We start from the raw sequence: 17,179 nt of genomic DNA on the forward strand, positions 1-17,179 counted from the left end.
AAATTCAAGGACGCACTGGTCAGATTTCTCATAGAACATTGGGAAGCAGTGGAAATGGCGCCATTTATTGGCAATTCAACCATAAAATTGAATTACGATGTGTGCTATACATTTACAAGTGACGGCGCCTCTGTATCGAAAATCGTCGATGAGGAAATGTCATGCGAACTTCAGGAGGAAGCAGATACAAAAGTTGTGTATCATGTGTGTAAAGCGGTCTGCGAGAATGTTTTAATAAAATGTTCCGATACTGACATACTGATCATCATGCTGGGTAACATGGACCATCTTTTGCATGACGAATTGCACATATTTATGGAATTAGGAACTGGCAATAACAAACGTTGCATTGATATCAATGATCTCAGTGAACAACTCGGCCCATCCCTATGCCAGAGTTTACCAGGATTCCATGCCCTGACCGGTTGTGATTACAGTCCGGCCTTTTACAGAAAAGGCAAGAAAAGACCTTTCCAGATATTAAAAAAATCACCGGAATATCAAAATGCTTTAATTGAACTGGGGAATATAAACTCTATCGCAACAAAAACTCATATATTTAAAATGCTGGAAAAATTTGTATGCGAAATGTACAATTTAAGAAACATAAATGACGTGAACAGCGGTCGCTTTTCTAAATTCTGGGAGACATACAAAGCGTCAAATGTAAACGAAGCATTCCAGAAACAGCTGAAAAATTTCGACGCATCGTCTTTACCGCCATGTAAAACCGAGTTACATCAGCAACTTCTCCGAGCTCAATATATTGGAAATACATGGCGCAACGCTTATTTGAAATCTCCAACTTGTTATATCCCCGAATCGAATGGCTGGGTGAGAAATGGAGAATTTCTTTCTTTTAATTGGTTTGATGGCGACCAATTCCCTCAATCAGTTCTTGGAGCTGTCATAGAAACTCCTTCAACGAATGACAACATTGAATCAGGTATAGTATTTTACGCCTTCATTCATAGTCCGAAATATTGCAACTATCAGGTATTTTGATTGACGGTATGATTTTCTTTCAGATGCTGAAGCTGAAGAAATAGAAAATGACTATTTCAGTTCAGACTCGGAATCTATTTCTGACATCGAAAACTTTTTTAAGAAAAAGAAAAAACAAATTCCATTCTCTAATTTTTTGATGAACAAACCTTTCATCCTTCCCATTTTTGCAAGACTGTGCGGAGAGACAGAACATGGACAATATACGCTCTCTCTCGCGCCCACATTCACGTAAGTCGGTCTCGCTCGCACTCATGAATGAATGAAATGAATGAAATTTTCCAAATTTTCCATGTGATGGGACCATCAGAATGGGCTGGCTCTACAGATTTCATCAATTTATTGTATTGCCAATGTCGTGTAAAAAAGACAGCCAGTATAAAATATGTTGACTTGTGCTTCCATCAACGCACTTTCAACATGGGCTGGCAGTATTTTGGGACCATGAGAATGGGCTGGCAACCATCGTTTCATTTTATACAGACCGTAAATGAAATTCTGTTAAAATTTCAAGTGGTATAAAATATGTTGGGAAAATGTTTTTGAAGTGAAAACTTCTTTAAAATCGTTGGGAGTGATTTGAGGAAAAGTGAAACGAAAAAGCGACCCTCTTGGCTACGAAGCGTTATATTATATGTTGATATAAACGTAGCGACGAACTAAATAAAAATAACTTTTATTTTTTCTTGTGATTCGAACCAAGGATTTTGGATCGGAAGCTCACATTGCTAGTCGCTCGGCTACCGCGCCATGCTGTCATCGCTGGCCTAAAAGTTATTTAATTACGAAGCGTTATATTATATGTTGATATAAATAATTTTTGTGAGCGTGTAATTCTCAAAAGGTTTATTAGAAAATCTATTGAAGTAGGTAGTGTGGTATCTGTTCGTATCAGCTTAACATCTGATAGATCCTCCGTCGGAGGACAACAAATGTTAAACTGATTTTTGGAAATGGGCGGAGTATTTTAAGGGCTTGCTCCACCTCTGCCACGGGTTGACCCGGTATTACAGTACCGCCGGGATTTCGGCCTTGAATAAATACAAGAAGAAATATACTAATACATTTAGCTTTGGTGGGAAGAGCCATACATTTTTATATGAATACATGTAGACGAAAATGGAATTTGTTTTTTTTTTTTTTTGAAATTTGCATTGTAGGACATTTCTGATTATTTATTGAAAACAGTTTTTTGGTTTAGATACTGAAAGTCAGTTTAAGTGAATCGGTATAAATATTTCGTACATTAATTTTTGTGAGCGTGTAATTCTCAAAAGGTTTATTAGAAAATCTATTGAAGTAGGTAGTGTGGTATCTGTTCTTATCAGCTTAACATCTGATAGATCCTCCGTCGGAGGACAACAAATGTTAAACTGATTTTTGGAAATGGGCGGAGTGTTTTAAGGGCTTGCTCCACCTCTGCCACGGGTTGACCCGGTATTACAGTACCGCCGGGATTTCGGCCTTGAATAAATACAAGAAGAAATATACTAATACATTTAGCTTTGGTGGGAGAGCCATAAATTTTTATATGAATACATGTAGACGAAAATGGAATTTTTTTTTGAAGTGAAATTTGCATTGTAGGACATTTCTGATTATTTATTGAAAACATTTTTTTTTTTATTAAAATTGATTATAGAAGAAAATTGAATTTTTTCCAAGGTGAATTCATACACTAAGCTAAGTAAAACGTTTCGTAATTCAATTTTGTGTTGACAACCAAATGTACACGGCGGAAGAAAAAATAACAAATCAGCTGTGTTATTGCTACCACCTTCAAAAGATTCGCCTTGATTTTTCATATAAAAATTATACATATCATCACTTGTGACAACTGTACCCAGTCGGTCGACAGTGTGTGAATCATCTTTACATTCTGCAAGAATACCCCAACCTGCGCAGCGCACAGTAAAATCGACACAAAGCTGAGCGCAGAGCACAATCGTACAAACACACTAACGTACATACATACATATATACGCTCGAATACATTTTCTTACTGTGCTCAGCCAAGGCTGGTAGTCATGCACTGTGGCGATATGAACGCACAAATGCACATACACAGGCACGAACATGAAATCAAACAGCTCGCCGTGTTTAAGTGAATCGGTATAAATATTTCGTACATTAATTTTTGTGAGCGTGTAATTCTCAAAAGGTTTATTATAAAATGTAATGACAAGGTAGTTTGTTGGTTGTGTATGGTTATCGCTTCTCGGCCTTATGGCTAAGATCAAAGTGTTAAACTAATTTTTGGAAATGGGCGGAGTGCTTTAGGGGCTTTCTCCACCTCTGCCACGGGTTGGCCCGGTATTGCAGTACCGCCGGGATTTCGGCCTTGAATAAATACAAGAAGAAATATACAAATACATTTAGCTTTGGTGGGAAGAGACATAAATTTTTATATGAATACAAGTAGACGAAAATGGAAGAAATTTGTAAGTCTGTTTCTTCGGTCCGTTTGGGTATTTTTTTTTTGACAACATCGAAACCAAAGCATTTGTATCATATTTTATCTATCATAAGCCACTCGTATCATTTGTTGAAATTGAAAACATTGAGGATGAATAATAATAAAATGAAGAAAACAAAATATGAACTTTATAGCAATATTATAATGAACCTATAATTATCCCGCTCCTAATGCTGCTTTCGTCTCATTCTCTCTCAGTTTGTTTTACGGAAGGTTTCACTTCTATCGCGTCTAACCGTTAGACATGTATTTTTTTTTTTTATTAACAATTTTAAAAAATAAAAACCCATAATTAAGACCGCTATTGAGCAGCCAGCCCGCGGGATATCGATTCTAGTATTAAAAAACTAATCTCACACAAAATTTCAAGAAGTATAAAATATGTTGGGTTTTTTGGTCATGAGCTCTTAGACTAATAGAAATACACTATCAAATCGTCAATTTGATTTCCTACAGAAGCCACAAACTGTGCAGAGTCAATATAATAAACAGAAAATTCACTGTGTTGAGCTGTGTTAAAAGTACCACTACACCACGGCGGCGGTTAGACTGCATTTTTGACAATTCACCCTATTCGTAGCCCGTGAGACTTCTGTATACATTAACGTTCTCTGCTTTGCATGTTGGCGACGACTGAAGAATGATAGAATATAAAATTGCACCTTCCGAATTCGCGTGCCATCATCTCTTCAAATAAACAAACAAAAGGAAGAGTAAGAGGAAGCATGGAAATTGCCAGTACACAGGCACTTTCGGCAAAAGAAAGCCAACAAATTTCATTTGGAAGAAATTTTATAATCCGCGCTTTCACAATTTAACACCCGGCACTTCATTTATTTTAGTTTTTAAAAGTCACAAATTTTCAAATTACAGTGTTAACAAACTCTTCACTGAATATTTACAATCAAGTAATATCTCTTCCTGTTGTTTGGTGCATGTATTACTGTGAAGTCAGCCGATTGCCGGGAACAGAGAGCTATATGAGCTTTGCGGCGACATACATATGTAGACATAATGTAGCGAATAAAAATCCAGTGCTTCCGCTAGCTAAGCCATATTATACGAATGAATACAAATGCTCCAACTCTGAGAGTGTCCGATGAGGTATGTGCTGGTGCTAGAGGAAAAGAAGAAAAGTTAGAGCAAAAGGCCTTGGTTTGCTTAACTGGATCTGGTTAGTATGTACAAGAAAGAAATGTGTGCTTTGTTGAACTCTGTCCAAATCGCTTAAGCGGCTATCGCACCAATCAAGAAGAGGATGAAGAAGAAGATTTATTAGGTGAAAAGAAAAATTCGCACCAATTTTCGCTAGCACTCGTTACTGAGCCGTAACTAACAATGTTTGCAATCCATCGGGTAGTATTTACAAATCGTAACTGGCTATAAAAATGGTTCGTATATGAGAACAATATGTAGCTGTATAAGTTTGAGCCGATTCGCGCCAAGTCTAGACCACTTTTGTTATGTCGAGTCAGAACTCGTGAAATCGACCCCGTCTAGTTATTTCACAATAAGGAGGAGTCCTCGTCGTTCAATTAAAATAAACAAAAGTTATTAAACAAAGTGTACATATGTATGTACGAGTATGTCAGTAAATAATGTAGAAGAGAATTCTACACTCAAATAATGTGAATGTCGCAGCTGTAGTAGAACAAAGTATAAGTATTGTTATTAAGCCACAAAAATTTTAAGTAGAAACAAGATCCGCAAGCTTTATTGCCCATGTGAATTATAGAACACGATTGAACTAAAAAATATTTGACCGAATTCCTCGTGAACTGTTTCTAAGCAGTATATTAAAAACTCAACACCGCTGGCGGCGTTAGAATATAGGTATTAAATTAAAAAAAAAAAATTATAATTGGATCCTACAATTCTGTTAGGTGTTTGGCCTCCTCTTATTTGTGACGTGCGTCTTGATGTTGTTCCAAAAATGCAGAGGCCAGCAGTTTTGAGCCGACCCTGGACGGGCAGAAATACTGAGTCCTGCCATAAGTTCTGTTACGTTAAGTCCGTTATAGATATGAAATTATAATACTTTTTTTAATGAAGTTAGTTTTATTTAATCTTTTAAAATATTTGAATTCAAGCCTTCAAACGATTAGGGCATTCAGCTATAGCAGCACCCACGGTTTCCATAGATATTGCCTGAACCAAAGATTGTTTGAGACTCTCCAAATTTCTGAGAGGTCTTCAACAGGCCATGTTCTCCAATTCTGACCATAAACTGTAATCCAATGGATTTAGATCTAGACTTCTAGACTGCCAATTTTCTGCGGATGTGAACCCAAGAGAAATGAAGAGATGTAACACGTTTTCAAGACACTCCACACCAAACGATTACGGAGGATGGATGGTGGCGACGCTGAACCCTTGGAATAAAATTTTTTGCGTCTTCAGAAGTTTTAGCTTAGACTTTGTCGTTTTGCTTATTGAAAACTTCTTCAGCAGTGAAAATTGTCTCATCTGCCAAAATAATATTTTCATGGTCGTTGGCCGCGTGCCACCGAAGAAGCTGCTTGCATCTGTAGAGTCTAATTTTCTTCAAGCACGTTGTCAAAAATGACTAATTGAGCGGCGGAAAGTTTTCATGTGGAGATCATCTCTAATTAGTCTTGACATGGATCTGGTCGATACATTAATTTTCCTAGATATGATTTTCTGGCTTCTAAGGGAATTTCTGCGAACTCTTTCTCGAACGGCTTTTATGGCTGCACTGGTTTGAACTACGCGAGCACGACTTCTTTTCTGTCAGTCACTTCAGACGTTTGGGACAAACTATTGGTCATGCGGTAACCAAATGTTTTCGAAAAATTAAGTATTTTCAGCAATTCGTAAATCTCACTTGCACTTTTACCATACTTATGTAATGCAATAACTGCAATGCGATTTTCCTTAGCTTCCCACTTCATTGTTAACAATCGAAATTTGCCACGAAACTGAGTATAATTTATGAGTAGACATGCTTACGAACAAAAGCAAAAATAATGGAACTTTTCTGCGAATTTGTTCCCGCCGTATGCATTGTAAAATTTGTCATATAATTTATGGCAAGACTAAGTACACTCGGAGGTTTGCCACTGCCTGCCGAGGGGCGACCACTATTAGAAACAAACTTTATTCTATTATTTCGCTGTTTCATTCACGGAAATTTGAACTTACGCACTCCTGAATGGTGGTCACGCAGAAGAAGAACAAGTATTGAACTAAGATTGCGCCTTTCTTAATGAAGCATTGACACCATAAAGAGTTTTAACAACTCCCACAAAAAATCTCAATTGCAGCGAAGAATACGCTGAAAAAGGCTCCCAAGGAAATTTGGCTCCCAGTGACTACTGGCTGTTTGCAGGCCTACAAAAATGCTCGCCGGTAAAGTAAAAAGTAAAAGGTAAAGGGTTTTACAAAAGTGGTATTGAAATATTATATTACAGCGGAGCTGGAATGATTGCTTTGTTCTTAATGGACATTTCGTTGATCAATAAAGCTAATTTTGAACAAGAAAACGTGCTTTCTCTGTTCGGCCCAAGACTTTTCAGCCCATATTTACATATATAAAATACAAGGTGATAGGATCTGCCAATTTTCGCAAACAATCTGCGAAGCGTTATTCACAGACTCTTATCTATTAGTATAAATTGCAGGATCAAACAAGAGGCGAGTGCAAACGTTTGAAAGTTTAAAGATTGGAAAACGAAGAACAATTATGACGGGGGAAGGCCAACATCGTGAATAATTTAAAAATAATATAATTAATGTGGGTAGTGAAGCTAAGCTTGTTAACGAAATAAACAAAGTCATAAATTTTATTATATGATTTCAAGAGGGCATTGGAGATAAAGTAAGACGTAGGAACAAATCGGAACGATTTAGCACCTGATGTATTATGAAATTTACCAATTATAAAAGATGTCAACCTCAGTCCGAAATGAATGTTCCAAACATTTAGTTTCGTAATAAATATTCAGATCATCCACATTTTAAGGAACATAATATTTAGAAACACGAGAGAAAATATTTATAACAATCACAAATATTAAAGAACATAAAATATTGCTCTGGGGAATACCTGAGGAAGCAACAAGAGAATGCAACGATACATTATCAACTACAACAACACAGCACCTATTACTCGTATATATGTATATATATACGCTGGTAGATAAGACAAAGTCCATTTCAGAAATGTAGAGTTAAAACCTATACATGTAAGTTTAGCTATCAATATTCCATAAGATACCCTATCAAAAGCCTTAGAGAAATCCCTATAAATGGCACCAAGTTTCCATTTTGAAAGGTTTCCAAACAGTTCTCCACAAAAATAGCTACATTAGTTAGCGTACCCGTAATAAACGTATGTTTTTAACCGAAAAATTTGTTGTATCCTTAACTAAATAATCAAAAAGTAAAAGCAATACCATTACATAGGTATATCCTCATCCGTAAAAACGAATTCCAGAAACAAAATTATAAAGAACAAAATCACCGAAAATGTATCATCCGATGACGTTTTATCAAAACTTTATTATGAAACATCAATATACATAAGCCAATAATCATCCTAATATTCTGAATTGGCGATAATCATGCTTTCAAGATACAGTCGATTCAGCAGAAGTAAAAACTAAATCCAATATCCGATTTATTTCATTCAATATAGAACTAATTTGTGTTAAATTATGAAATAAAAAGTTATCAGTCAGTCCATAAGTTCGTGCGTTTTTAAAGGTGGTTTTAAAATTAATAAAAAATATGTTTAAAGTATTTATTACTCAATAATATATTTTCCTTCATTATTTACAATGTCTTCCCAACGCTTAGGCAAATTTTTAATTCGCTGCTCAAAAAATGTTTTGCCCTTGGAGCCAAAATACGCTTCGATATCCCTTTTTAAAAGCTTCTTTTGAGGAGTAGTTCTTGTTACTCATATGGGATTGAAGTCCACGGAAAAGGTGATAATCACAAGGTGCAATATACGGAGAGTATGGTGGATGCGGCATTAGCTTGCTTAATGTTTGGCTTGCGGTATGAGGTCTTGCGTTGTCGTGGTGAAACAAAACTTTGCGTCTATTCACTAAAGACGGTCGATTTTTTTTAATTGCCTCTTTCAGGTTTGATAGCTGATGGGAATAATAATCAGAAGTTATCGTCTGGTTTAGTTCCAGAAGTTCATAATAAACAGTACCGGCCATATCCCACCAAATAGAGAGGAGAATCTTCTTGAGGTGAAGGCTATCTCATCTTTATCTAACCATTGGCGTTTGCGAACAGGATTATTGTAAGGGACCCATTTTTCATCACAAACGATGCGGTTAAAAAAACTTTCATTTTCAATGCGTTGCAGCAGCTGAGATCACACATTCACTCTGCTGAAGGTTGGCGACGGAAAGTCTATGCGGAACCCATTTTCCCAGCTGAACCAGGAGCCTGTGAACTGTTCCATGCGATGAATTTAACCTCTGACTGTCAAATTTGGCTTAGCTTCCACGAGTTCGAGCAAGACGTCAGAATCAAAGACTTCAGGACGACCAGCGCGTGGGGCATCTTCCATGTCGCAGTTACCACTTCGGAATTTCGAAAACCACTTTTGCGCAGTCCTTACACTCACGGTATGCTAAATACTAAATTCAAAATAATAAATATGCCTCTTATACTCATGGGCGGCTACCGTAGCCGAATGGGTTGGTGCGTGACTACCATTCGGAATTAACAGAGAGAACGTAGGTTCGACTCTCGGTGAAACACCAAAATTAAGAAAAACATTTTTCTAATAGCGATCGCCCCTCGGTAGGCAATGGCAAACCTCCGAGTGTATTTCCGCCATGAAAAGGTCCTCATAAAAATATCTGCCGTTCGGAGTCGGCTTAAAACTGTAGGTCCCTCCATTTGTGGAACACCATCAAGACGCACACCACAAATAGGAGGAGGTGCTCGGCCAAACACCCAAAAAGGGTATACGCGCCAATTATATATATATATGCCTCTTATACGCGTTCGAATATTCCATTTTATTTTTTGATAACACGTGATTAAAATCACTTGTTGAATGCACAATATATCAAAGAAAATATAAATCGTTCCGTTATATTCCGCGAATAATTTTTTGTATGCAAAAATCGTACAAAAGTGAAATTATGGGTAAAATACGCACGAACTTATGGACTGACCTGATATGTACTTGTAAAAACTGCTTTGGTAAGTTAAAGTCACTTAGGTAAAATATTGAATTATTCTAGCTAAACAGATACGTGTATGAAATAAACCATGTTATCTAGGTATTTCTCGTAAACAGAATTTTAGCATTATAATTAATTTGTTATTTGTTTAGAGTTCCCTTATAAAAAAAATTTATATGTTGCTAAATAGGCGTATACTTTACGTTCAGAAGTCCTCAAATTCCGGAGCACAATGAATTGCTTTCATTATCACGCATCGAAAAAATATTTGCATGGGTTAAGGCAAATTCAGAACGGGATAGGACAAACGTAATGTCCTTCATTTTGGATGAATAGTTGCACACGTCGGTCCTGGTGTACTGCTGATAGTCGACAACTTCAACGAACTCTTAAGCATCCAAGTAAGGTTCATGTTGGGCTGCGTCTAAGTAAAAAGATTTGGCCGTTTATTTCTATAAAATTTACGAGATGTTTGGAAGAACTATACAGCCTTAGATTTTATAAGAAGACAACGATCCCAAGCATCGAAATCGAAGGTGTGGACTGAAAACAGAAAAATGGGATTGAAATGTTAAATTGGTTTTCACAGTCGCCTGATGCCAACCCTATTGAAAATGTTCTGCAATAGTTGAGTAAAAACTCAAATACTGACGGTCAAACAGTTGTCAATGGAAATTCGGCTTATTTAGAGCATTCACAACTTGCGGAGAAATTAACGCAAAGTATGGCTCAAAGACGTGAACCGATTATAACTCTCAGCGTACTTGTTTTGTTAGGTGTTTGGGTAATCTTGTGCTCCAATTTGCAGCCTTGTCCTCTAAATGCCTCCTCCCAACTGCAGATGGTTTTTTACTATAACCTACTTTCATGGCAGGAATGCAACTGGAGATTAGCTATTACCTGCCGAAAAGTAACCACTAGTAGAAAACATTCCAGGGGGTAACCGAATGATTGTCAAGCACAAACCTACTTAATATCATATAATAAAAAAATTTTGTTTAACACATGTATTTTTACATGGAGAAGCTCAGGAGAAATTAAGAAAATGTTTATTTTAAATACAAAATTGTCTTTAAAAAATCTGATAGCATATTCTAAGAATATGTCAGGGATGTATGCCAGACACAATTATTATCTTGATTATTTTGCTGAATAAAAATTTACAGGGCAATTATGTATTTAGTACAATTATTTATGAAAAGTTTTAAATAAAAGACTAAATCTTTTTTATCCAGAACATCTTGAATGGTATCCTCATAGTCTAACCCATTAATTATTCTGACACACAAGTAATACCAGTTAAGTTGCAGTTGATTTATTGTAGATACATACATTATTTACAATTTATCGAATTTAACACTGTTCCTCAATTGTCAAAAAATTGATGTATGCCGTAATACATTTAATTTGTTGAATGGAGTACGTGTTCCGAATTGTCGAAAAAGTAATGCAGAATATATTTGAAATAATCTGCGAAATTTTGTACTCATGCCGAACTAGAGTAAAACGGATACAATTTTACATACGTGTATATGGTTTTCCATTCATGATAATAACGAAAAAGCATTGAGCACGAAAATTATTGCTGACTGATTTCATAAAAAAGGCATGCAACTCCGCGGGCAGTCTCACTCGCTGTTTGTTTATGTTGCTACGTTTGCATTCCAACAGTTCGTTCAGTAATTTAAGTCCAGCAACCAACTGTGCTTATCACAAACTAACGATTTTCCGACCCTGCAAACGATGTGTCAACACGAAGTCAGCACCAGCCAAATTGTACAATAATTGCCATTTACTACATTTCAGAAAAGTTCAAGCGCGTGATTTGCAGCGACGACAACATTCGAGGCACGTCTCAAGAAACAATGCAGAACAGGGTTAACGCCAGCGCAAAGTGAAGTAAAATAAAGTAGAAGCAAATAAAGTGTGGAAAGCGTATATTGGGACTCGTGCGTTTCGCCAAATTCCTTATGTATGTATATGGCTGATGGTTGTGCCGTCTTGTGCAGCATGCGTGAATAGACGATAAAGTGTTAACAAATATGCATAAGTGCCGTGAAAAAGTGAAGAAAACGTGATGCAAAAAGTGCATATTTAATAATTGATGCACTCATACAATGAGGGCATGCCAAATACGCTGGTAAAATTTAGTGCATGAAAGAAACAAACAATCAAGAACCAGCAAGCTAATGGCAGAATTGGTAGTGGCTGCAGAGGCAAACTGAAAATACACTCGTTGTTGGACCGAATCGCGTCGCATCGATGCATATGTTTCAGTATACATGTGTCCGTGAGTCGAAGCATGCAAGCTTGTGTGCGTGTGTATATTTTTGTTTTGTCCGAATGTACGATATGTAGTGGGATTTGCGTATACATTTGCGATGTGAATTTTATTTAATTTTTTCTGCTGCAAATGATATTGCAAAAGCGAGTCAAACTCACTACGTAAGAATAAGCAAGTACAAGAAAAAGTGAAAGTAATCGACAAAAAAAGTGTACGAATACTTGCGGAAGTAGTAAATAATGTAAAGCTTACTGTGATTGAAGTGTATACAAGTACCAAAACTAAAAAACTTTAAAAACAAAAAAAAAAATAAATTCTTCTGTAAAATTGATGGCAACGCTGCGGCAACCCCTCCATATTTGCGTATACTAGGCCACACTCCTATTAGCGGCAACATAGTGAAATTAAAAGGATTTAAATAATAATATAAAGTAACAACGACGACGGCGGAAAAACGATTTTCCACGAAGCAAACTTGACTACGTTTGCACGTATGGTCCACCTGTCTATTTGTTCTTTTTGCTAAGAGCGTACTTTTGAGTGCCTGAACAACATTTGCCATATATGATTTGGCTTTGTGTATATTTTTGATTTTAATTCTTATTGTATGTCAATACCTTCATTGCTTTATTAGCTCACGTTGCAGTTTTGTATTAAAAATCTGCCAAAGTTTTATCAGCAAATCAATAAACTCACTCATACACACAGTCTTCACATGGTATAGAGGCAAGCAAATTTTCAGGCATACTTTAACACACATACATATAAACTTGAGGAAACTAGAGAACGCTCATGCTATTGAAATTCACTATTTATCAGGAGAGAGCTGCGGTTTTTTTATTTAGCGCCAGTGTATTGACAGTGAAGCTTCATCTAAAATTCCTGGGATATTACAAATACACTAACTTAATTATATCCACACACATCAACAACCGTGAGGTTTTTTCAAAGAGCTTGTGCGCATTGCCCCGTGTGCGTGCATATATGCAGCTACGTTGTAGCACGCCTAAAAGTAGACTATAACTTGGAGTCAGTTGAAATGATAATTATGTAGAGAAGATGTACATAAAAATTGAAGTTTAAATATCATACAATAAATAAACAGTACAATATCAACAATAGTGAAATGCTTTTTAACTTAAAACTAGGATCAGTTAGGCAAGGTTGACGTGATTTCCAATGTAAAGTGTATCGTCGGAACAGTAAATTCTACTTCCTTCTCATCTCTACTTGGCAGAATCCTCATCTATCCTCGACAATTATACACTATCAGACTTTTCTTCCTCAGCCCTATTCGACCGAGGTTGTTCAATTCCCACCACTGCTCGTGAGATACTGTAATCTGCATTTAATGACTTGATCAAAAGTTTGGACGTTAATCTCATTACCATATACATATAAAGGATGATTTTTTAGCTATTATCTTTTTAATCAGTTGGTTTAAGCAGCTGACGCATTTTAAAAATTTCATGCATTTTTCTGAATTTTACGTGTGTTTCTTTGAAAAACTTTCCTATAGCTCTTAAAAAATCACTCTTTATATAATATATATATATAAATAAATATATGTAAATGGTAGATGGGCCATGAAACCCACTGGTGATGAGATTAACCTCCAATTTTTTTATCAAGTCATTAAATGCAATATATATATATATTGTATATATATATAATTGGCTCGTGCACCCTTTTTGAGTGTTTGGCCGAGCTCCTCCTCCTATTTGTGGTGGGCGTCTTGATGTTGTTCCACAAATGGAGGGACCTACAGTTTCAAGCCGACTCCGAATGGCAGATATTTTTTTATGAGGAGCTTTTTCATGGCCGAAATACACTCGGAGGTTTGCCATTGTCTGCCGAGCGGCGACCGCTATTAGAAAAAACCTTTTCTTAATTTTTCATCTTTCACCGAGATTCGAACCTACGTTCTCTCTGTGAATTCCGAATGGTAGGCACGCACCAACCCATTTGGCCACGGCGGCCGCATTAAATGCAATGCGGGGTGGCCGTTATTAGAAAAAAACGTGTTCTATCGATTTGGTGTTTCATGCACGAAGATTCAAACCAACGCACTTACGCAACGATAGTCACTCACCAACCCTTTCGTATAGGGTGGCCGCCATTTGCCTTTCAATAAAAATTTATTAAAGTCCGTACTTAGAAGAAGACAGCTTGTATTATTGGCGATATTTGCATTGTAGGCGCATTTCAATTCCTTTCCTTGCTAACTCGTTCGCTATACAATTTCTAAGAATGTTCAGGTTCCATTTACATTCGTACTGTCAGTTTGTAGAGGTGGAATGAAAAGTAAATTGTAATATGACAAAATGTTTAGTCAAACAGCTGCCAGTTCGTCATAAAAGATGTTTCAATTATCAAGTAGTTATCAACTTTCAGAACATGGGCAGCTGCTGCTTCTTCGGTAAGACGCCTAATATTTCTCCTTAGCATGGTAGGTGTTAGACGACAGTGGTTATGTCCTGCATGTACGAGTATATTTAAACGTCACTGCAAAAGATTATCAAATGGTTCTTTATAAGAAAATGTTAAATACTATAGTACTCCTCCCCGACTTATCAGCTTTGGTAAGATATAGGCTGATAATCTTTTTGGAATGTTGTCGTCATAGTATACGTTTCATAGAAAAAGACCGCCGACAACTGTTAGTTTTTGTGCCGTCATAAACGGGCCCAAAACGATTATATGACCACACATATTTTGGTACCTTGCAACCAGGTATAGGGACATTTTAGTATATATAGAGAACTTTACTAGGCATGGAATGTAGTGCTTTGAATTTATATTATATTGATATTATATCATATGTATATATGCACTGCATATTATGCAAAGCGCAAACTGACGTATTGCGTCAGGCTTATTCTCCAATTTGGGCGTACGTCGTGGTTTTGTCGTGCTAATGGAGGCTTGCAACGGCAGGCGGTTTGTATGAAACACTTTTATACATAAATCAGAAATTCACTCAAATGTTTGCCATTACCTTGAAATAAGTGAAAGTTTTAATTGTACTGATTAAATCAGGTCGCGGAGCGTTGAGAGTAGCTATTTCTAATGACAATTGCCACATCATCTGCATATTCCATCATATCGGTCGTCGTCCCCTCTAGTTTTTCTTCCATAAAGTGCGAAGACTGGAAAAATCTGGAAAACTGAAGCAAACGTGAACCTATGCTTGAAGGTAATCCAAACTAATACTTCCAGACTCTCATTCGTGTGATCACCATACATTTATTAAATGGTTTTAATACAAATATGGTATGTATATTGGGGTGGCTTAATTGGTATGGAACTATTTTTTCCACATTGTAAGAACAGACTCGTATTCTATACAAAGTTATAGGAAACAAATTTATTAAAACATATCTCAAAAGTCAACTTCGAGCTCCTAAATTTTAAGAAAAGGTAAATTTGTGCTAACTTATTCACTTATTATTCACTGCTAACTTAACTCATTTATTCTTTTTATAAAGGGTTTTTCAATTGGCGCGGGTCGATTTTGGCGCCCTGTGGCAGCCATTTTGTTTTGGTGACATTTGTCAAATCTTTTGTTTATTATTCAGTTGTTTATGCCAAATCATCATGGCAAGTTACACGATTGAACAGCACGTTCAAATAATAAAACTTTATTATCAAAATGAGTGTTCATTAACGCAAACGTTGCGCGCATTGCACCCATTTTTCGGTAGACGTGGTGGCCCTTCCAATTTCTTATGGCCCATATTGAACCATATGGACCTAGACGACATGTGGTTCCAGCAGGACGACGCTACGTGGCACACAGCAATCGCCATTTTATTCCATTTCAACATCTACCCGCCCTTATTGAAAAACACTTTATTATTATTTATATATATAAATATAGTTCATTGTATTTTATAACAAAACTCTTATAAATAAAACCTCCAAACTTTAAACAAAATTCACAAGAATTTTCCAAATTTTAGAAAATTGCTTCCAAAATTTTAAAATTTATAATCACAATTTTTGAAGTTAGAGTTACTGAAAAAGTGCGTAGATTTTTCATAATTTTTTTGCATACACAGTGAGAATACTCTTTCATGCAAGATGGCGTTACAAAGCAAATTATATGAATTTGTTTAATACTGTAATAGGAAAAGTTACTATTATATATTAATTCTTTTTTATATGCAAACTTATACAAAAAAAAATTTTATTAACATTTGGCACTATCCTGCGTTTCTTAAAAAATAAATAAAATTCCAAGTACAAGTTTGAAAAAGAAATAACAGTCATAATACTTAAGTAAATATTAATCTCCATATTAACTTTGTGTTAAAATTAAGATAGCTTCCGCGGCTATGACTTGGCTAAGTAAAAGTGTTTGCTTTAAGCGTTTATGAATATTTCTTCTGAAATTAATTAAATATTGTACATTATGTGTTTTATTAATTTAGAAATCTTACCGCTCTTTGCACCCTTTGTTTGTTGAATGCACCGCTTTAGATTTATAAACCGTTTTATGTAGTGTTCTTAAAAGTGCAAAAGGAAAATAGATCTCAAAAGAAATACGAAGAAGAATGAGTGCGCAACGTTGTATCACAACTCAGAGTTGTATTTAGAGTATAATTTAAAAAAAAATTTAAAAGACCAACACCCTCACCCCCGTGGAGCGATCAGCTTCACCACTTTGCAGATCCAGGATTGCCAGTTTAAATAACATATTGCTCGTTGCAGAAGTCCGCCAGCCGAACGCACGTCGGCACGCCGAGTCACACCATATGCGCAAGTGTGCACAAGCTCAACAACACCACATCGCCACTGATACTTTGGCATATTCGGATCGCAAATAAATAAAGTGGGCTTTAAGACCGTTTTCCCCGGGGGGACATTTCCCCCCCGGGGTGATACATAAAAAATTCCCGCACTCTTTTCGAGAGTGACGGTTCGCTAGATATATTAAAATCTGATAGATCCTCCATCGGAGGACAACTAATGTTAAGCTGATACACTTTGATCTTAGCCATGAGGCCTTCTTTACTATATTCTCCGCTACTATCAAAGGCATGCTCACGTGGCGCGTTTTCTTTCAATGAATGTGGAAGAACCACTCACCTTCCTTGGTTGGCAATTTGTTTGATGCTCGCTCAATGTCAAAACCTTCAGGAAAACTTTTCCCCTCTTCGTTGGCCTCAATAAAATTTTTCCCATTGTCAGCTCGCAGACGTGCTGGAACCCCTCTCCTATTCATGAAGTTGCGTATGA

At 36.4% G+C, this 17,179-nt stretch overlaps 3 pseudogenes; all 3 read left to right on the forward strand.

Moving 5' to 3' along the window:
* Positions 1-1,859: 1,859 nt before the first annotated feature.
* LOC129250918 (U2 spliceosomal RNA) lies at positions 1,860-2,045 on the forward strand (annotated as a pseudogene).
* Positions 2,046-2,292: 247 nt separating this feature from the next.
* LOC129250876 (U2 spliceosomal RNA) lies at positions 2,293-2,478 on the forward strand (annotated as a pseudogene).
* A 737-nt stretch (positions 2,479-3,215) lies between these two features.
* LOC129250982 (U2 spliceosomal RNA) lies at positions 3,216-3,354 on the forward strand (annotated as a pseudogene).
* Positions 3,355-17,179: the final 13,825 nt, after the last annotated feature.

Source organism: Anastrepha obliqua, chromosome 6, assembly GCF_027943255.1.
Source record: "Anastrepha obliqua isolate idAnaObli1 chromosome 6, idAnaObli1_1.0, whole genome shotgun sequence".
NCBI classification, from domain to species: Eukaryota; Metazoa; Arthropoda; class Insecta; order Diptera; family Tephritidae; genus Anastrepha; species Anastrepha obliqua.